The 18,599-nt window shown below is 43.7% G+C and overlaps 24 non-coding genes across 24 annotated transcripts; all 24 read right to left on the bottom strand.

Annotated features, from left to right (window-relative positions):
* Nucleotides 1-1,735: 1,735 nt before the first annotated feature.
* TRNAV-UAC (transfer RNA valine (anticodon UAC)) lies at nucleotides 1,736-1,808 on the bottom strand. The gene has a single exon. It is a non-coding gene; the product is annotated as a tRNA-Val (tRNA).
* Nucleotides 1,809-1,907: 99 nt separating this feature from the next.
* Nucleotides 1,908-1,980, bottom strand: TRNAV-UAC (transfer RNA valine (anticodon UAC)). The gene has a single exon. It is a non-coding gene; the product is annotated as a tRNA-Val (tRNA).
* A 774-nt stretch (nucleotides 1,981-2,754) lies between these two features.
* On the bottom strand, nucleotides 2,755-2,827 carry TRNAV-UAC (transfer RNA valine (anticodon UAC)). The gene has a single exon. It is a non-coding gene; the product is annotated as a tRNA-Val (tRNA).
* Nucleotides 2,828-4,441: 1,614 nt separating this feature from the next.
* Nucleotides 4,442-4,514, bottom strand: TRNAV-UAC (transfer RNA valine (anticodon UAC)). Its single transcript has one exon. It is a non-coding gene; the product is annotated as a tRNA-Val (tRNA).
* A 261-nt stretch (nucleotides 4,515-4,775) lies between these two features.
* TRNAV-CAC (transfer RNA valine (anticodon CAC)) lies at nucleotides 4,776-4,848 on the bottom strand. The gene has a single exon. It is a non-coding gene; the product is annotated as a tRNA-Val (tRNA).
* A 774-nt stretch (nucleotides 4,849-5,622) lies between these two features.
* On the bottom strand, nucleotides 5,623-5,695 carry TRNAV-UAC (transfer RNA valine (anticodon UAC)). Its single transcript has one exon. It is a non-coding gene; the product is annotated as a tRNA-Val (tRNA).
* A 261-nt stretch (nucleotides 5,696-5,956) lies between these two features.
* TRNAV-CAC (transfer RNA valine (anticodon CAC)) lies at nucleotides 5,957-6,029 on the bottom strand. Its single transcript has one exon. It is a non-coding gene; the product is annotated as a tRNA-Val (tRNA).
* A 261-nt stretch (nucleotides 6,030-6,290) lies between these two features.
* Nucleotides 6,291-6,363, bottom strand: TRNAV-CAC (transfer RNA valine (anticodon CAC)). Its single transcript has one exon. It is a non-coding gene; the product is annotated as a tRNA-Val (tRNA).
* A 1,108-nt stretch (nucleotides 6,364-7,471) lies between these two features.
* Nucleotides 7,472-7,544, bottom strand: TRNAV-UAC (transfer RNA valine (anticodon UAC)). The gene has a single exon. It is a non-coding gene; the product is annotated as a tRNA-Val (tRNA).
* Nucleotides 7,545-7,805: 261 nt separating this feature from the next.
* TRNAV-CAC (transfer RNA valine (anticodon CAC)) lies at nucleotides 7,806-7,878 on the bottom strand. The gene has a single exon. It is a non-coding gene; the product is annotated as a tRNA-Val (tRNA).
* A 2,094-nt stretch (nucleotides 7,879-9,972) lies between these two features.
* On the bottom strand, nucleotides 9,973-10,045 carry TRNAV-CAC (transfer RNA valine (anticodon CAC)). Its single transcript has one exon. It is a non-coding gene; the product is annotated as a tRNA-Val (tRNA).
* Nucleotides 10,046-10,648: 603 nt separating this feature from the next.
* On the bottom strand, nucleotides 10,649-10,721 carry TRNAV-UAC (transfer RNA valine (anticodon UAC)). The gene has a single exon. It is a non-coding gene; the product is annotated as a tRNA-Val (tRNA).
* Nucleotides 10,722-10,990: 269 nt separating this feature from the next.
* On the bottom strand, nucleotides 10,991-11,063 carry TRNAV-UAC (transfer RNA valine (anticodon UAC)). The gene has a single exon. It is a non-coding gene; the product is annotated as a tRNA-Val (tRNA).
* A 433-nt stretch (nucleotides 11,064-11,496) lies between these two features.
* Nucleotides 11,497-11,569, bottom strand: TRNAV-CAC (transfer RNA valine (anticodon CAC)). Its single transcript has one exon. It is a non-coding gene; the product is annotated as a tRNA-Val (tRNA).
* A 261-nt stretch (nucleotides 11,570-11,830) lies between these two features.
* TRNAV-CAC (transfer RNA valine (anticodon CAC)) lies at nucleotides 11,831-11,903 on the bottom strand. Its single transcript has one exon. It is a non-coding gene; the product is annotated as a tRNA-Val (tRNA).
* A 595-nt stretch (nucleotides 11,904-12,498) lies between these two features.
* On the bottom strand, nucleotides 12,499-12,571 carry TRNAV-CAC (transfer RNA valine (anticodon CAC)). Its single transcript has one exon. It is a non-coding gene; the product is annotated as a tRNA-Val (tRNA).
* Nucleotides 12,572-13,175: 604 nt separating this feature from the next.
* Nucleotides 13,176-13,248, bottom strand: TRNAV-UAC (transfer RNA valine (anticodon UAC)). Its single transcript has one exon. It is a non-coding gene; the product is annotated as a tRNA-Val (tRNA).
* A 261-nt stretch (nucleotides 13,249-13,509) lies between these two features.
* On the bottom strand, nucleotides 13,510-13,582 carry TRNAV-CAC (transfer RNA valine (anticodon CAC)). The gene has a single exon. It is a non-coding gene; the product is annotated as a tRNA-Val (tRNA).
* Nucleotides 13,583-14,526: 944 nt separating this feature from the next.
* Nucleotides 14,527-14,599, bottom strand: TRNAV-UAC (transfer RNA valine (anticodon UAC)). The gene has a single exon. It is a non-coding gene; the product is annotated as a tRNA-Val (tRNA).
* Nucleotides 14,600-14,860: 261 nt separating this feature from the next.
* TRNAV-CAC (transfer RNA valine (anticodon CAC)) lies at nucleotides 14,861-14,933 on the bottom strand. The gene has a single exon. It is a non-coding gene; the product is annotated as a tRNA-Val (tRNA).
* A 595-nt stretch (nucleotides 14,934-15,528) lies between these two features.
* On the bottom strand, nucleotides 15,529-15,601 carry TRNAV-CAC (transfer RNA valine (anticodon CAC)). Its single transcript has one exon. It is a non-coding gene; the product is annotated as a tRNA-Val (tRNA).
* A 1,263-nt stretch (nucleotides 15,602-16,864) lies between these two features.
* On the bottom strand, nucleotides 16,865-16,937 carry TRNAV-CAC (transfer RNA valine (anticodon CAC)). Its single transcript has one exon. It is a non-coding gene; the product is annotated as a tRNA-Val (tRNA).
* Nucleotides 16,938-17,874: 937 nt separating this feature from the next.
* TRNAV-CAC (transfer RNA valine (anticodon CAC)) lies at nucleotides 17,875-17,947 on the bottom strand. Its single transcript has one exon. It is a non-coding gene; the product is annotated as a tRNA-Val (tRNA).
* Nucleotides 17,948-18,379: 432 nt separating this feature from the next.
* TRNAV-UAC (transfer RNA valine (anticodon UAC)) lies at nucleotides 18,380-18,452 on the bottom strand. Its single transcript has one exon. It is a non-coding gene; the product is annotated as a tRNA-Val (tRNA).
* Nucleotides 18,453-18,599: the final 147 nt, after the last annotated feature.

Below are 18,599 nucleotides of genomic sequence, written 5' to 3'. Positions count from 1 at the left end.
TTGCAGAAACCAAAGTTTGACAAATTTAAAGGCTTTCTTTGTGTTAAAAGGAAGACATAGTTCCTTGTTTCTGCCCAGTTTCGAACAGAGGACCTTTCGCGTGTGAGGCGAACGTGATAACCACTACACTACAGAAACTTCCCCTTGATACAAAAACCCACCATTGCAGAAACCAAAGTTTGACAAATTTAAAGGCTTTCTTTGTGTTAAAAGGAAGACATAGTTCCATGTTTCTGCCCTGTCTCGAACAGGGGACCTTTCGCGTGTTAGGCGAACGTGATAACCACTACACTACAGAAACTTGGATATTGATTGTTCCGCAACCCACAACCCGCAAGCCATGCAGAAACGAATTGAGAAAAAGAATCCAGCCAATTAGTGCCAACAAAAAAAATTCCATGTTTCTGCCCTGTCTCGAACAGGGGACCTTTCGCGTGTTAGGCGAACGTGATAACCACTACACTACAGAAACTTCCGCTTGATACAAAAACCCACCATTGCAGAAACCAAAGTTTGACAAATTTAAAGGCTTTCTTTGTGTTAAAAGGAAGACATAGTTCCATGTTTCTGCCCTGTCTCGAACAGGGGACCTTTCGCGTGTTAGGCGAACGTGATAACCACTACACTACAGAAACTTGGATATTGATTGTTCCGCAACCCACAACCCGCAAGCCATGCAGAAACGAATTGAGAAAAAGAATCCAGCCAATTAGTGCCAACAAAAAAAATTCCATGTTTCTGCCCTGTCTCGAACAGGGGACCTTTCGCGTGTTAGGCGAACGTGATAACCACTACACTACAGAAACTTCCGCTTGATACAAAAACCCACCATTGCAGAAACCAAAGTTTGACAAATTTAAAGGCTTTCTTTGTGTTAAAAGGAAGACATAGTTCCATGTTTCTGCCCTGTCTCGAACAGGGGACCTTTCGCGTGTTAGGCGAACGTGATAACCACTACACTACAGAAACTTCCCCTTGATACAAAAACCCACCATTGCAGAAACCAAAGTTTGACAAATTTAAAGGCTTTCTTTGTGTTAAAAGGAAGACATAGTTCCATGTTTCTGCCCTGTCTCGAACAGGGGACCTTTCGCGTGTTAGGCGAACGTGATAACCACTACACTACAGAAACTTGGATATTGATTGTTCCGCAACCCACAACCCGCAAGCCATGCAGAAACGAATTGAGAAAAAGAATCCAGCCAATTAGTGCCAACAAAAAAAATTCCATGTTTCTGCCCTGTCTCGAACAGGGGACCTTTCGCGTGTTAGGCGAACGTGATAACCACTACACTACAGAAACTTCCGCTTGATACAAAAACCCACCATTGCAGAAACCAAAGTTTGACAAATTTAAAGGCTTTCTTTGTGTTAAAAGGAAGACATAGTTCCATGTTTCTGCCCTGTCTCGAACAGGGGACCTTTCGCGTGTTTGGCGAACATGATAACCACTACACTACAGAAACTTGGATATTGATTGTTCCGCAACCCACAACCCGCAAGCCATGCAGAAACGAATTGAGAAAAAGAATCCAGCCAATTAGTGCCAACAAAAAAAATTCCATGTTTCTGCCCTGTCTCGAACAGGGGACCTTTCGCGTGTTAGGCGAACGTGATAACCACTACACTACAGAAACTTGGATATTGATTGTTCCGCAACCCACAACCCGCAAGCCATGCAGAAACGAATTGAGAAAAAGAATCCAGCCAATTAGAGCCAACAAAAAAAAATCCATGTTTCTGCCCTGTCTCGAACAGGGGACCTTTCGCGTGTAAGGCGAACGTGATAACCACTACACTACAGAAACTTGGATATTGATTGTTCCGCAACACACAACCCGCAAGCCATGCAGAAACGAATTGAGAAAAAGAATCCAGCCAATTAGTGCCAACAAAAAAAAATTCCATGTTTCTGCCCTGTCTCGAACAGGGGACCTTTCGCGTGTAAGGAGAACGTGATAACCACTACACTACAGAAACTTGGATATTGATTGTTCCGCAACCCACAACCCGCAAGCCATGCAGAAACGAATTGAGAAAAAGAATCCAGCCAATTAGTGCCAACAAAAAAAATTCCATGTTTCTGCCCTGTCTCGAACAGGGGACCTTTCGCGTGTTAGGCGAACGTGATAACCACTACACTACAGAAACTTGGATATTGATTGTTCCGCAACCCACAACCCGCAAGCCATGCAGAAACGAATTGAGAAAAAGAATCCAGCCAATTAGTGCCAACAAAAAAAATTCCATGTTTCTGCCCTGTCTCGAACAGGGGACCTTTCGCGTGTTAGGCGAACGTGATAACCACTACACTACAGAAACTTCCGCTTGATACAAAAACCCACCATTGCAGAAACCAAAGTTTGACAAATTTAAAGGCTTTCTTTGTGTTAAAAGGAAGACATAGTTCCATGTTTCTGCCCTGTCTCAAACAGGGGACCTTTCGCGTGTTAGGCGAACATGATAACCACTACACTACAGAAACTTGGATATTGATTGTTCCGCAACCCACAACCCGCAAGCCATGCAGAAACGAATTGAGAAAAAGAATCCAGCCAATTAGTGGCAACATAAAAAATTCCATGTTTCTGCCCTGTCTCGAACAGGGGACCTTTCGCGTGTTAGGCGAACGTGATAACCACTACACTACAGAAACTTGGATATTGATTGTTCCGCAACCCACAACCCGCAAGCCATGCAGAAACGAATTGAGAAAAAGAATCCAGCCAATTAGTGGCAACATAAAAAATTCCATGTTTCTGCCCTGTCTCGAACAGGGGACCTTTCGCGTGTAAGGCGAACGTGATAACCACTACACTACAGAAACTTGGATATTGATTGTTCCGCAACCCACAACCCGCAAGCCATGCAGAAACGAATTGAGAAAAAGAATCCAGCCAATTAGTGGCAACATAAAAAATTCCATGTTTCTGCCCTGTCTCGAACAGGGGACCTTTCGCGTGTTAGGCGAACGTGATAACCACTACACTACAGAAACTTGGATATTGATTGTTCCGCAACCCACAACCCGCAAGCCATGCAGAAACGAATTGAGAAAAAGAATCCAGCCAATTAGTGGCAACATAAAAAATTCCATGTTTCTGCCCTGTCTCGAACAGGGGACCTTTCGCGTGTTAGGCGAACGTGATAACCACTACACTACAGAAACTTCCCCTTGATACAAAAACCCACCATTGCAGAAACCAAAGTTTGACAAATTTAAAGGCTTTCTTTGTGTTAAAAGGAACACATAGTTCCTTGTTTCTGCCCAGTTTCGAACAGGGGACCTTTCGCGTGTGAGGCGAACGTAATAACCACTACACTACAGAAACTTGGATATTGATTGTTCCGCAACCCACAACCCGCAAGCCATGCAGAAACGAATTGAGAAAAAGAATCCAGCCAATTAGTGCCAACAAAAAAAATTCCATGTTTCTGCCCTGTCTCGAACAGGGGACCTTTCGCGTGTTAGGCGAACGTGATAACCACTACACTACAGAAACTTCCCCTTGATACAAAAACCCACCATTGCAGAAACCAAAGTTTGACAAATTTAAAGGCTTTCTTTGTGTTAAAAGGAACACATAGTTCCTTGTTTCTGCCCAGTTTCGAACAGGGGGACCTTTCGCGTGTGAGGCGAACGTGATAACCACTACACTACAGAAACTTGGATATTGATTGTTCCGCAACCCACAACCCGCAAGCCATGCAGAAACGAATTGAGAAAAAGAATCCAGCCAATTAGTGCCAACAAAAAAAATTCCATGTTTCTGCCCTGTCTCGAACAGGGGACCTTTCGCGTGTTAGGCGAACGTGATAACCACTACACTACAGAAACTTGGATATTGATTGTTCCGCAACCCACAACCCGCAAGCCATGCAGAAACGAATTGAGAAAAAGAATCCAGCCAATTAGTGGCAACAAAAAAAATTCCATGTTTCTGCCCTGTCTCGAACAGGGGACCTTTCGCGTGTTAGGCGAACGTGATAACCACTACACTACAGAAACTTCCGCTTGATACAAAAACCCACCATTGCAGAAACCAAAGTTTGACAAATTTAAAGGCTTTCTTTGTGTTAAAAGGAAGACATAGTTCCATGTTTCTGCCCTGTCTCAAACAGGGGACCTTTCGCGTGTTAGGCGAACATGATAACCACTACACTACAGAAACTTGGATATTGATTGTTCCGCAACCCACAACCCGCAAGCCATGCAGAAACGAATTGAGAAAAAGAATCCAGCCAATTAGTGGCAACATAAAAAATTCCATGTTTCTGCCCTGTCTCGAACAGGGGACCTTTCGCGTGTTAGGCGAACGTGATAACCACTACACTACAGAAACTTGGATATTGATTGTTCCGCAACCCACAACCTGCAAGCCATGCAGAAACGAATTGAGAAAAAGAATCCAGCCAATTAGTGGCAACATAAAAAATTCCATGTTTCTGCCCTGTCTCGAACAGGGGACCTTTCGCGTGTAAGGCGAATGTGATAACCACTACACTACAGAAACTTGGATATTGATTGTTCCGCAACCCACAACCCGCAAGCCATGCAGAAACGAATTGAGAAAAATAATCCAGCCAATTAGTGCCAACAAAAAAAATTCCATGTTTCTGCCCTGTCTCGAACAGGGGACCTTTCGCGTGTTAGGCGAACGTGATAACCACTACACTACAGAAACTTCCCCTTGATACAAAAACCCACCATTGCAGAAACCAAAGTTTGACAAATTTAAAGGCTTTCTTTGTGTTAAAAGGAACACATAGTTCCTTGTTTCTGCCCAGTTTCGAACAGGGGACCTTTCGCGTGTGAGGCGAACGTGATAACCACTACACTACAGAAACTTGGATATTGATTGTTCCGCAACCCACAACCCGCAAGCCATGCAGAAACGAATTGAGAAAAAGAATCCAGCCAATTAGTGCCAACAAAAAAAATTCCATGTTTCTGCCCTGTCTCGAACAGGGGACCTTTCGCGTGTTAGGCGAACGTGATAACCACTACACTACAGAAACTTGGATATTGATTGTTCCGCAACCCACAACCCGCAAGCCATGCAGAAACGAATTGAGAAAAAGAATCCAGCCAATTAGTGCCAACAAAAAAAATTCCATGTTTCTGCCCTGTCTCGAACAGGGGACCTTTCGCGTGTTAGGCGAACGTGATAACCACTACACTACAGAAACTTCCGCTTGATACAAAAACCCACCATTGCAGAAACCAAAGTTTGACAAATTTAAAGGCTTTCTTTGTGTTAAAAGGAAGACATAGTTCCATGTTTCTGCCCTGTCTCAAACAGGGGACCTTTCGCGTGTTAGGCGAACATGATAACCACTACACTACAGAAACTTGGATATTGATTGTTCCGCAACCCACAACCCGCAAGCCATGCAGAAACGAATTGAGAAAAAGAATCCAGCCAATTAGTGGCAACATAAAAAATTCCATGTTTCTGCCCTGTCTCGAACAGGGGACCTTTCGCGTGTTAGGTGAACGTGATAACCACTACACTACAGAAACTTGGATATTGATTGTTCCGCAACCCACAACCCGCAAGCCATGCAGAAACGAATTGAGAAAAAGAATCCAGCCAATTAGTGGCAACATAAAAAATTCCATGTTTCTGCCCTGTCTCGAACAGGGGACCTTTCGCGTGTAAGGCGAACGTGATAACCACTACACTACAGAAACTTGGATATTGATTGTTCCGCAACCCACAACCCGCAAGCCATGCAGAAACGAATTGAGAAAAATAATCCAGCCAATTAGTGCCAACAAAAAAAATTCCATGTTTCTGCCCTGTCTCGAACAGGGGACCTTTCGCGTGTTAGGCGAACGTGATAACCACTACACTACAGAAACTTCCCCTTGATACAAAAACCCACCATTGCAGAAACCAAAGTTTGACAAATTTAAAGGCTTTCTTTGTGTTAAAAGGAACACATAGTTCCTTGTTTCTGCCCAGTTTCGAACAGGGGACCTTTCGCGTGTGAGGCGAACGTGATAACCACTACACTACAGAAACTTGGATATTGATTGTTCCGCAACCCACAACCCGCAAGCCATGCAGAAACGAATTGAGAAAAAGAATCCAGCCAATTAGTGCCAACAAAAAAAATTCCATGTTTCTGCCCTGTCTCGAACAGGGGACCTTTCGCGTGTTAGGCGAACGTGATAACCACTACACTACAGAAACTTCCCCTTGATACAAAAACCCACCATTGCAGAAACCAAAGTTTGACAAATTTAAAGGCTTTCTTTGTGTTAAAAGGAACACATAGTTCCTTGTTTCTGCCCAGTTTCGAACAGGGGACCTTTCGCGTGTGAGGCGAACGTGATAACCACTACACTACAGAAACTTGGACATTGATTGTTCCGCAACCCACAACCCGCAAGCCATGCAGAAACGAATTGAGAAAAAGAATCCAGCCAATTAGTGCCAACAAAAAAAATTCCATGTTTCTGCCCTGTCTCGAACAGGGGACCTTTCGCGTGTTAGGCGAACGTGATAACCACTACACTACAGAAACTTCCGCTTGATACAAAAACCCACCATTGCAGAAACCAAAGTTTGACAAATTTAAAGGCTTTCTTTGTGTTAAAAGGAAGACATAGTTCCATGTTTCTGCCCTGTCTCAAACAGGGGACCTTTCGCGTGTTAGGCGAACATGATAACCACTACACTACAGAAACTTGGATATTGATTGTTCCGCAACCCACAACCCGCAAGCCATGCAGAAACGAATTGAGAAAAAGAATCCAGCCAATTAGTGCCAACAAAAAAAATTCCATGTTTCTGCCCTGTCTCGAACAGGGGACCTTTCGCGTGTTAGGCGAACGTGATAACCACTACACTACAGAAACTTGGATATTGATTGTTCCGCAACCCACAACCCGCAAGCCATGCAGAAACGAATTGAGAAAAAGAATCCAGCCAATTAGTGCCAACAAAAAAAATTCCATGTTTCTGCCCTGTCTCGAACAGGGGACCTTTCGCGTGTTAGGCGAACGTGATAACCACTACACTACAGAAACTTCCGCTTGATACAAAAACCCACCATTGCAGAAACCAAAGTTTGACAAATTTAAAGGCTTTCTTTGTGTTAAAAGGAAGACATAGTTCCATGTTTCTGCCCTGTCTCAAACAGGGGACCTTTCGCGTGTTAGGCGAACATGATAACCACTACACTACAGAAACTTGGATATTGATTGTTCCGCAACCCACAACCCGCAAGCCATGCAGAAACGAATTGAGAAAAAGAATCCAGCCAATTAGTGGCAACATAAAAAATTCCATGTTTCTGCCCTGTCTCGAACAGGGGACCTTTCGCGTGTTAGGTGAACGTAATAACCACTACACTACAGAAACTTGGATATTGATTGTTCCGCAACCCACAACCCGCAAGCCATGCAGAAACGAATTGAGAAAAAGAATCCAGCCAATTAGTGGCAACATAAAAAATTCCATGTTTCTGCCCTGTCTCGAACAGGGGACCTTTCGCGTGTAAGGCGAACGTGATAACCACTACACTACAGAAACTTGGATATTGATTGTTCCGCAACCCACAACCCGCAAGCCATGCAGAAACGAATTGAGAAAAATAATCCAGCCAATTAGTGCCAACAAAAAAAATTCCATGTTTCTGCCCTGTCTCGAACAGGGGACCTTTCGCGTGTTAGGCGAACGTGATAACCACTACACTACAGAAACTTCCCCTTGATACAAAAACCCACCATTGCAGAAACCAAAGTTTGACAAATTTAAAGGCTTTCTTTGTGTTAAAAGGAACACATAGTTCCTTGTTTCTGCCCAGTTTCGAACAGGGGACCTTTCGCGTGTGAGGCGAACGTGATAACCACTACACTACAGAAACTTGGACATTGATTGTTCCGCAACCCACAACCCGCAAGCCATGCAGAAACGAATTGAGAAAAAGAATCCAGCCAATTAGTGCCAACAAAAAAAATTCCATGTTTCTGCCCTGTCTCGAACAGGGGACCTTTCGCGTGTTAGGCGAACGTGATAACCACTACACTACAGAAACTTCCGCTTGATACAAAAACCCACCATTGCAGAAACCAAAGTTTGACAAATTTAAAGGCTTTCTTTGTGTTAAAAGGAAGACATAGTTCCATGTTTCTGCCCTGTCTCAAACAGGGGACCTTTCGCGTGTTAGGCGAACATGATAACCACTACACTACAGAAACTTGGATATTGATTGTTCCGCAACCCACAACCCGCAAGCCATGCAGAAACGAATTGAGAAAAAGAATCCAGCCAATTAGTGGCAACAAAAAAAATTCCATGTTTCTGCCCTGTCTCGAACAGGGGACCTTTCGCGTGTTAGGCGAACGTGATAACCACTACACTACAGAAACTTCCCCTTGATACAAAAACCCACCATTGCAGAAACCAAAGTTTGACAAATTTAAAGGCTTTCTTTGTGTTAAAAGGAAGACATAGTTCCATGTTTCTGCCCTGTCTCGAACAGGGGACCTTTCGCGTGTTAGGCGAACGTGATAACCACTACACTACAGAAACTTGGATATTGATTGTTCCGCAACCCACAACCCGCAAGCCATGCAGAAACGAATTGAGAAAAAGAATCCAGCCAATTAGTGCCAACAAAAAAAATTCCATGTTTCTGCCCTGTCTCGAACAGGGGACCTTTCGCGTGTTAGGCGAACGTGATAACCACTACACTACAGAAACTTCCCCTTGATACAAAAACCCACCATTGCAGAAACCAAAGTTTGACAAATTTAAAGGCTTTCTTTGTGTTAAAAGGAAGACATAGTTCCATGTTTCTGCCCTGTCTCGAACAGGGGACCTTTCGCGTGTTAGGCGAACGTGATAACCACTACACTACAGAAACTTGGATATTGATTGTTCCGCAACCCACAACCCGCAAGCCATGCAGAAACGAATTGAGAAAAAGAATCCAGCCAATTAGTGCCAACAAAAAAAATTCCATGTTTCTGCCCTGTCTCGAACAGGGGACCTTTCGCGTGTTAGGCGAACGTGATAACCACTACACTACAGAAACTTCCGCTTGATACAAAAACCCACCATTGCAGAAACCAAAGTTTGACAAATTTAAAGGCTTTCTTTGTGTTAAAAGGAAGACATAGTTCCATGTTTCTGCCCTGTCTCAAACAGGGGACCTTTCGCGTGTTAGGCGAACGTGATAACCACTACACTACAGAAACTTCCCCTTGATACAAAAACCCACCATTGCAGAAACCAAAGTTTGACAAATTTAAAGGCTTTCTTTGTGTTAAAAGGAAGACATAGTTCCATGTTTCTGCCCTGTCTCGAACAGGGGACCTTTCGCGTGTTAGGCGAACGTGATAACCACTACACTACAGAAACTTGGATATTGATTGTTCCGCAACCCACAACCCGCAAGCCATGCAGAAACGAATTGAGAAAAAGAATCCAGCCAATTAGTGCCAACAAAAAAAATTCCATGTTTCTGCCCTGTCTCGAACAGGGGACCTTTCGCGTGTTAGGCGAACGTGATAACCACTACACTACAGAAACTTCCGCTTGATACAAAAACCCACCATTGCAGAAACCAAAGTTTGACAAATTTAAAGGCTTTCTTTGTGTTAAAAGGAAGACATAGTTCCATGTTTCTGCCCTGTCTCAAACAGGGGACCTTTCGCGTGTTAGGCGAACATGATAACCACTACACTACAGAAACTTGGATATTGATTGTTCCGCAACCCACAACCCGCAAGCCATGCAGAAACGAATTGAGAAAAAGAATCCAGCCAATTAGTGGCAACATAAAAAATTCCATGTTTCTGCCCTGTCTCGAACAGGGGACCTTTCGCGTGTTAGGCGAACGTGATAACCACTACACTACAGAAACTTCCCCTTGATACAAAAACCCACCATTGCAGAAACCAAAGTTTGACAAATTTAAAGGATTTCTTTGTGTTAAAAGGAACACATAGTTCCTTGTTTCTGCCCAGTTTCGAACAGGGGACCTTTCGCGTGTGAGGCGAACGTGATAACCACTACACTACAGAAACTTGGATATTGATTGTTCCGCAACCCACAACCCGCAAGCCATGCAGAAACGAATTGAGAAAAAGAATCCAGCCAATTAGTGCCAACAAAAAAAATTCCATGTTTCTGCCCTGTCTCGAACAGGGGACCTTTCGCGTGTTAGGCGAACGTGATAACCACTACACTACAGAAACTTCCGCTTGATACAAAAACCCACCATTGCAGAAACCAAAGTTTGACAAATTTAAAGGCTTTCTTTGTGTTAAAAGGAAGACATAGTTCCATGTTTCTGCCCTGTCTCGAACAGGGGACCTTTCGCGTGTTAGGCGAACATGATAACCACTACACTACAGAAACTTGAATATTGATTGTTCCGCAACCCACAACCCGCAAGCCATGCAGAAACGAATTGAGAAAAAGAATCCAGCCAATTAGTGCCAACAAAAAAAATTCCATGTTTCTGCCCTGTCTCGAACAGGGGACCTTTCGCGTGTTAGGCGAACGTGATAACCACTACACTACAGAAACTTGGATATTGATTGTTCCGCAACCCACAACCCGCAAGCCATGCAGAAACGAATTGAGAAAAAGAATCCAGCCAATTAGAGCCAACAAAAAAAAATCCATGTTTCTGCCCTGTCTCGAACAGGGGACCTTTCGCGTGTAAGGCGAACGTGATAACCACTACACTACAGAAACTTGGATATTGATTGTTCCGCAACACACAACCCGCAAGCCATGCAGAAACGAATTGAGAAAAAGAATCCAGCCAATTAGTGCCAACAAAAAAAAATTCCATGTTTCTGCCCTGTCTCGAACAAAGGACCTTTCGCGTGTAAGGAGAACGTGATAACCACTACACTACAGAAACTTGGATATTGATTGTTCCGCAACCCACAACCCGCAAGCCATGCAGAAACGAATTGAGAAAAAGAATCCAGCCAATTAGTGCCAACAAAAAAAATCCATGTTTCTGCGCTGTCTCGAACAGGGGACCTTTCGCGTGTAAGGCGAACGTGATAACCACTACACTACAGAAACTTGGATATTGATTGTTCCGCAACACACAACCCGCAAGCCATGCAGAAACGAATTGAGAAAAAGAATCCAGCCAATTAGTGCCAACAAAAAAAAATTCCATGTTTCTGCCCTGTCTCGAACAAAGGACCTTTCGCGTGTAAGGAGAACGTGATAACCACTACACTACAGAAACTTGGATATTGATTGTTCCGCAACCCACAACCCGCAAGCCATGCAGAAACGAATTGAGAAAAAGAATCCAGCCAATTAGTGCCAACAAAAAAAATTCCATGTTTCTGCCCTGTCTCGAACAGGGGACCTTTCGCGTGTTAGGCAAACGTGATAACCACTACACTACAGAAACTTCCCCTTGATATAAAAACCCACCATTGCAGAAACCAAAGTTTGACAAATTTAAAGGCTTTCTTTGTGTTAAAAGGAACACATAGTTCCTTGTTTCTGCCCAGTTTCGAACAGGGGACCTTTCGCGTGTGAGGCGAACGTGATAACCACTACACTACAGAAACTTGGATATTGATTGTTCCGCAACCCACAACCCGCAAGCCATGCAGAAACGAATTGAGAAAAAGAATCCAGCCAATTAGTGCCAACAAAAAAAATTCCATGTTTCTGCCCTGTCTCGAACAGGGGACCTTTCGCGTGTTAGGCGAACGTGATAACCACTACACTACAGAAACTTCCGCTTGATACAAAAACCCACCATTGCAGAAACCAAAGTTTGACAAATTTAAAGGCTTTCTTTGTGTTAAAAGGAACACATAGTTCCTTGTTTCTGCCCAGTTTCGAACAGGGGACCTTTCGCGTGTGAGGCGAACGTGATAACCACTACACTACAGAAACTTGGATATTGATTGTTCCGCAACCCACAACCCGCAAGCCATGCAGAAACGAATTGAGAAAAAGAATCCAGCCAATTAGTGCCAACAAAAAAAATTCCATGTTTCTGCCCTGTCTCGAACAGGGGACCTTTCGCGTGTTAGGCGAACGTGATAACCACTACACTACAGAAACTTCCGCTTGATACAAAAACCCACCATTGCAGAAACCAAAGTTTGACAAATTTAAAGGCTTTCTTTGTGTTAAAAGGAAGACATAGTTCCATGTTTCTGCCCTGTCTCGAACAGGGGACCTTTCGCGTGTTAGGCAAACATGATAACCACTACACTACAGAAACTTGGATATTGATTGTTCCGCAACCCACAACCCGCAAGCCATGCAGAAACGAATTGAGAAAAAGAATCCAGCCAATTAGTGCCAACAAAAAAAATTCCATGTTTCTGCCCTGTCTCGAACAGGGGACCTTTCGCGTGTTAGGCGAACGTGATAACCACTACACTACAGAAACTTCCCCTTGATACAAAAACCCACCATTGCAGAAACCAAAGTTTGACAAATTTAAAGGCTTTCTTTGTGTTAAAAGGAACACATAGTTCCTTGTTTCTGCCCAGTTTCGAACAGGGGACCTTTCGCGTGTGAGGCGAACGTGATAACCACTACACTACAGAAACTTGGATATTGATTGTTCCGCAACCCACAACCCGCAAGCCATGCAGAAACGAATTGAGAAAAAGAATCCAGCCAATTAGTGCCAACAAAAAAAATTCCATGTTTCTGCCCTGTCTCGAACAGGGGACCTTTCGCGTGTTAGGCGAACGTGATAACCACTACACTACAGAAACTTCCGCTTGATACAAAAACCCACCATTGCAGAAACCAAAGTTTGACAAATTTAAAGGCTTTCTTTGTGTTAAAAGGAAGACATAGTTCCATGTTTCTGCCCTGTCTCGAACAGGGGACCTTTCGCGTGTTAGGCAAACATGATAACCACTACACTACAGAAACTTGGATATTGATTGTTCCGCAACCCACAACCCGCAAGCCATGCAGAAACGAATTGAGAAAAAGAATCCAGCCAATTAGTGCCAACAAAAAAAATTCCATGTTTCTGCCCTGTCTCGAACAGGGGACCTTTCGCGTGTTAGGCGAACGTGATAACCACTACACTACAGAAACTTGGATATTGATTGTTCCGCAACCCACAACCCGCAAGCCATGCAGAAACGAATTGAGAAAAAGAATCCAGCCAATTAGTGCCAACAAAAAAAAATTCCATGTTTCTGCCCTGTCTCGAACAGGGGACCTTTCGCGTGTAAGGCGAACGTGATAACCACTACACTACAGAAACTTGGATATTGATTGTTCCGCAACCCACAACCCGCAAGCCATGCAGAAACGAATTGAGAAAAAGAATCCAGCCAATTAGTGCCAACAAAAAAAATTCCATGTTTCTGCCCTGTCTCGAACAGGGGACCTTTCGCGTGTTAGGCGAACGTGATAACCACTACACTACAGAAACTTCCCCTTGATACAAAAACCCACCATTGCAGAACCCAAAGTTTGACAAATTTAAAGGCTTTCTTTGTGTTAAAAGGAACACATAGTTCCTTGTTTCTGCCCAGTTTCGAACAGGGGACCTTTCGCGTGTGAGGCGAACGTGATAACCACTACACTACAGAAACTTGGATATTGATTGTTCCGCAACCCACAACCCGCAAGCCATGCAGAAACGAATTGAGAAAAAGAATCCAGCCAATTAGTGGCAACAAAAAAAATTCCATGTTTCTGCCCTGTCTCGAACAGGGGACCTTTCGCGTGTTAGGCGAACGTGATAACCACTACACTACAGAAACTTCTCCTTGATACAAAAACCCACCATTGCAGAAACCAAAGTTTGACAAATTTAAAGGCTTTCTTTGTGTTAAAAGGAAGACATAGTTCCATGTTTCTGCCCTGTCTCGAACAGGGGACCTTTCGCGTGTTAGGCGAACGTGATAACCACTACACTACAGAAACTTGGATATTGATTGTTCCGCAACCCACAACCCGCAACCCGCAAGCCATGCAGAAACGAATTGAGAAAAAGAATCCAGCCAATTAGTGCCAACAAAAAAAATTCCATGTTTCTGCCCTGTCTCGAACAGGGGACCTTTCGCGTGTTAGGCGAACGTGATAACCACTACACTACAGAAACTTCCGCTTGATACAAAAACCCACCATTGCAGAAACCAAAGTTTGACAAATTTAAAGGCTTTCTTTGTGTTAAAAGGAAGACATAGTTCCATGTTTCTGCCCTGTCTCAAACAGGGGACCTTTCGCGTGTTAGGCGAACATGATAACCACTACACTACAGAAACTTGGATATTGATTGTTCCGCAACCCACAACCCGCAAGCCATGCAGAAACGAATTGAGAAAAAGAATCCAGCCAATTAGTGGCAACATAAAAAATTCCATGTTTCTGCCCTGTCTCGAACAGGGGACCTTTCGCGTGTTAGGCGAACGTGATAACCACTACACTACAGAAACTTGGATATTGATTGTTCCGCAACCCACAACCCGCAAGCCATGCAGAAACGAATTGAGAAAAAGAATCCAGCCAATTAGTGGCAACATAAAAAATTCCATGTTTCTGCCCTGTCTCGAACAGGGGACCTTTCGCGTGTAAGGCGAACGTGATAACCACTACACTACAGAAACTTGGATATTGATTGTTCCGCAACCCACAACCCGCAAGCCATGCAGAAACGAATTGAGAAAAATAATCCAGCCAATTAGTGCCAACATAAAAAATTCCATGTTTCTGCCCTGTCTCGAACAGGGGACCTTTCGCGTGTTAGGCGAACGTGATAACCACTACACTACAGAAACTTCCCCTTGATACAAAAACCCACCATTGCAGAAACCAAAGTTTGACAAATTTAAAGGCTTTCTTTGTGTTAAAAGGAACACATAGTTCCTTGTTTCTGCCCAGTTTCGAACAGGGGACCTTTCGCGTGTGAGGCGAACGTGATAACCACTACACTACAGAAACTTGGATATTGATTGTTCCGCAACCCACAACCCGCAAGCCATGCAGAAACGAATTGAGAAAAAGAATCCAGCCAATTAGTGCCAACAAAAAAAATTCCATGTTTCTGCCCTGTCTCGAACAGGGGACCTTTCGCGTGTTAGGCGAACGTGATAACCACTACACTACAGAAACTTCCGCTTGATACAAAAACCCACCATTGCAGAAACCAAAGTTTGACAAATTTAAAGGCTTTCTTTGTGTTAAAAGGAAGACATAGTTCCATGTTTCTGCCCTGTCTCAAACAGGGGACCTTTCGCGTGTTAGGCGAACATGATAACCACTACACTACAGAAACTTGGATATTGATTGTTCCGCAACCCACAACCCGCAAGCCATGCAGAAACGAATTGAGAAAAAGAATCCAGCCAATTAGTGGCAACAAAAAAAATTCCATGTTTCTGCCCTGTCTCGAACAGGGGACCTTTCGCGTGTTAGGCGAACGTGATAACCACTACACTACAGAAACTTCCCCTTGATACAAAAACCCACCATTGCAGAAACCAAAGTTTGACAAATTTAAAGGCTTTCTTTGTGTTAAAAGGAACACATAGTTCCTTGTTTCTGCCCAGTTTCGAACAGGGGACCTTTCGCGTGTGAGGCGAACGTGATAACCACTACACTACAGAAACTTGGATATTGATTGTTCCGCAACCCACAACCCGCAAGCCATGCAGAAACGAATTGAGAAAAAGAATCCAGCCAATTAGTGCCAACAAAAAAAATTCCATGTTTCTGCCCTGTCTCGAACAGGGGACCTTTCGCGTGTTAGGCGAACGTGATAACCACTACACTACAGAAACTTCCGCTTGATACAAAAACCCACCATTGCAGAAACCAAAGTTTGACAAATTTAAAGGCTTTCTTTGTGTTAAAAGGAAGACATAGTTCCATGTTTCTGCCCTGTCTCAAACAGGGGACCTTTCGCGTGTTAGGCGAACATGATAACCACTACACTACAGAAACTTGGATATTGATTGTTCCGCAACCCACAACCCGCAAGCCATGCAGAAACGAATTGAGAAAAAGAATCCAGCCAATTAGTGGCAACAAAAAAAATTCCATGTTTCTGCCCTGTCTCGAACAGGAGACCTTTCGCGTGTTAGGCGAACGTGATAACCACTACACTACAGAAACTTCCCCTTGATACAAAAACCCACCATTGCAGAAACCAAAGTTTGACAAATTTAAAGGCTTTCTTTGTGTTAAAAGGAACACATAGTTCCTTGTTTCTGCCCAGTTTCGAACAGGGGACCTTTCGCGTGTGAGGCAAACGTGATAACCACTACACTACAGAAACTTGGATATTGATTGTTCCGCAACCCACAACCCGCAAGCCATGCAGAAACGAATTGAGAAAAAGAATCCAGCCAATTAGTGCCAACAAAAAAAATTCCATGTTTCTGCCCTGTCTCGAACAGGGGACCTTTCGCGTGTTAGGCGAACGTGATAACCACTACACTACAGAAACTTCCGCTTGATACAAAAACCCACCATTGCAGAAACCAAAGTTTGACAAATTTAAAGGCTTTCTTTGTGTTAAAAGGAACACATAGTTCCTTGTTTCTGCCCAGTTTCAAACAGGGGACCTTTCGCGTGTGAGGCGAACGTGATAACCACTACACTACAGAAACTTGGATATTGATTGTTCCGCAACCCACAACCCGCAAGCCATGCAGAAACGAATTGAGAAAAAGAATCCAGCCAATTAGTGCCAACAAAAAAAATTCCATGTTTCTGCCCTGTCTCGAACAGGGGACCTTTCGCGTGTTAGGCGAACGTGATAACCACTACACTACAGAAACTTCCCCTTGATACAAAAACCCACCATTGCAGAAACCAAAGTTTGACAAATTTAAAGGCTTTCTTTGTGTTAAAAGGAACACATAGTTCCTTGTTTCTGCCCAGTTTCGAACAGGGGACCTTTCGCGTGTGAGGCGAACGTGATAACCACTACACTACAGAAACTTGGATATTGATTGTTCCGCAACCCACAACCCGCAAGCCATGCAGAAACGAATTGAGAAAAAGAATCCAGCCAATTAGTGCCAACAAAAAAAATTCCATGTTTCTGCCCTGTCTCGAACAGGGGACCTTTCGCGTGTTAGGCGAACGTGATAACCACTACACTACAGAAACTTCCGCTTGATACAAAAACCCACCATTGCAGAAACCAAAGTTTGACAAATTTAAAGGCTTTCTTTGTGTTAAAAGGAAGACATAGTTCCATGTTTCTGCCCTGTCTCAAACAGGGGACCTTTCACGTGTTAGGCGAACATGATAACCACTACACTACAGAAACTTGGATATTGATTGTTCCGCAACCCACAACCCGCAAGCCATGCAGAAACGAATTGAGAAAAAGAATCCAGCCAATTAGTGGCAACAAAAAAAATTCCATGTTTCTGCCCTGTCTCGAACAGGGGACCTTTCGCGTGTTAGGCGAACGTGATAACCACTACACTACAGAAACTTCCCCTTGATACAAAAACCCACCATTGCAGAAACCAAAGTTTGACAAATTTAAAGGCTTTCTTTGTGTTAAAAGGAAGACATAGTTCCATGTTTCTGCCCTGTCTAGAACAGGGGACCTTTCGCGTGTTAGGCGAACGTGATAACCACTACACTACAGAAACTTGGATATTGATTGTTTCGCAACCCGCAACCCGCAAGCCATGCAGAAACGAATTGAGAAAAAGAATCCAGCCAATTAGTGCCAACAAAAAAAATTCCATGTTTATGCCCTGTCTCAAACAGGGGACCTTTCGCGTGTTAGGCGAACATGATAACCACTACACTACAGAAACGTGGATATTGATTGTTCCGCAACCCACAACCCGCAAGCCATGCAGAAACGAATTGAGAAAAAGAATCCAGCCAATTAGTGGCAACATAAAAAATTCCTTGTTTCTGCCCAGTTTCGAACAGGGGACCTTTCGCGTGTGAGGCGAACGTGATAACCACTACACTACAGAAACTTGGATATTGATTGTTCCGCAACCCACAACCCGCAAGCCATGCAGAAACGAATTGAGAAAAAGAATCCAGCCAATTAGTGCCAACAAAAAAAATTCCATGTTTCTGCCCTGTCTCGAACAGGGGACCTTTCGCGTGTTAGGCGAACGTGATAACCACTACACTACAGAAACTTCCGCTTGATACAAAAACCCACCATTGCAGAAACCAAAGTTTGACAAATTTAAATGCTTTCTTTGTGTTAAAAGGAAGACATAGTTCCATGTTTCTGCCCTGTCTCAAACAGGGGACCTTTCGCGTGTTAGGCGAACATGATAACCACTACACTACAGAAACTTGGATATCGATTGTTCCGCAACCCACAACCCGCAAGCCATGCAGAAACGAATTGAGAAAAAGAATCCAGCCAATTAGTGGCAACATAAAAAATTCCATGTTTCTGCCCTGTCTCGAACAGGGGACCTTTCGCGTGTAAGGCGAACGTGATAACCACTACACTACAGAAACTTGGATATTGATTGTTCCGCAACCCACAACCCGCAAGCCATGCAGAAACGAATTGAGAAAAATAATCCAGCCAATTAGTGCCAACAAAAAAAATTCCATGTTTCTGCCCTGTCTCGAACAGGGGACCTTTCGCGTGTTAGGCGAACG

The sequence above is a fragment of the Rhinoderma darwinii genome, chromosome 4, assembly GCF_050947455.1.
Source record: "Rhinoderma darwinii isolate aRhiDar2 chromosome 4, aRhiDar2.hap1, whole genome shotgun sequence".
In the NCBI taxonomy this organism is placed as follows: domain Eukaryota; kingdom Metazoa; phylum Chordata; class Amphibia; order Anura; family Rhinodermatidae; genus Rhinoderma; species Rhinoderma darwinii.
Note: the sequence above shows the minus strand (reverse complement) of the source record. Positions and strands in the feature narration are given on the sequence as shown.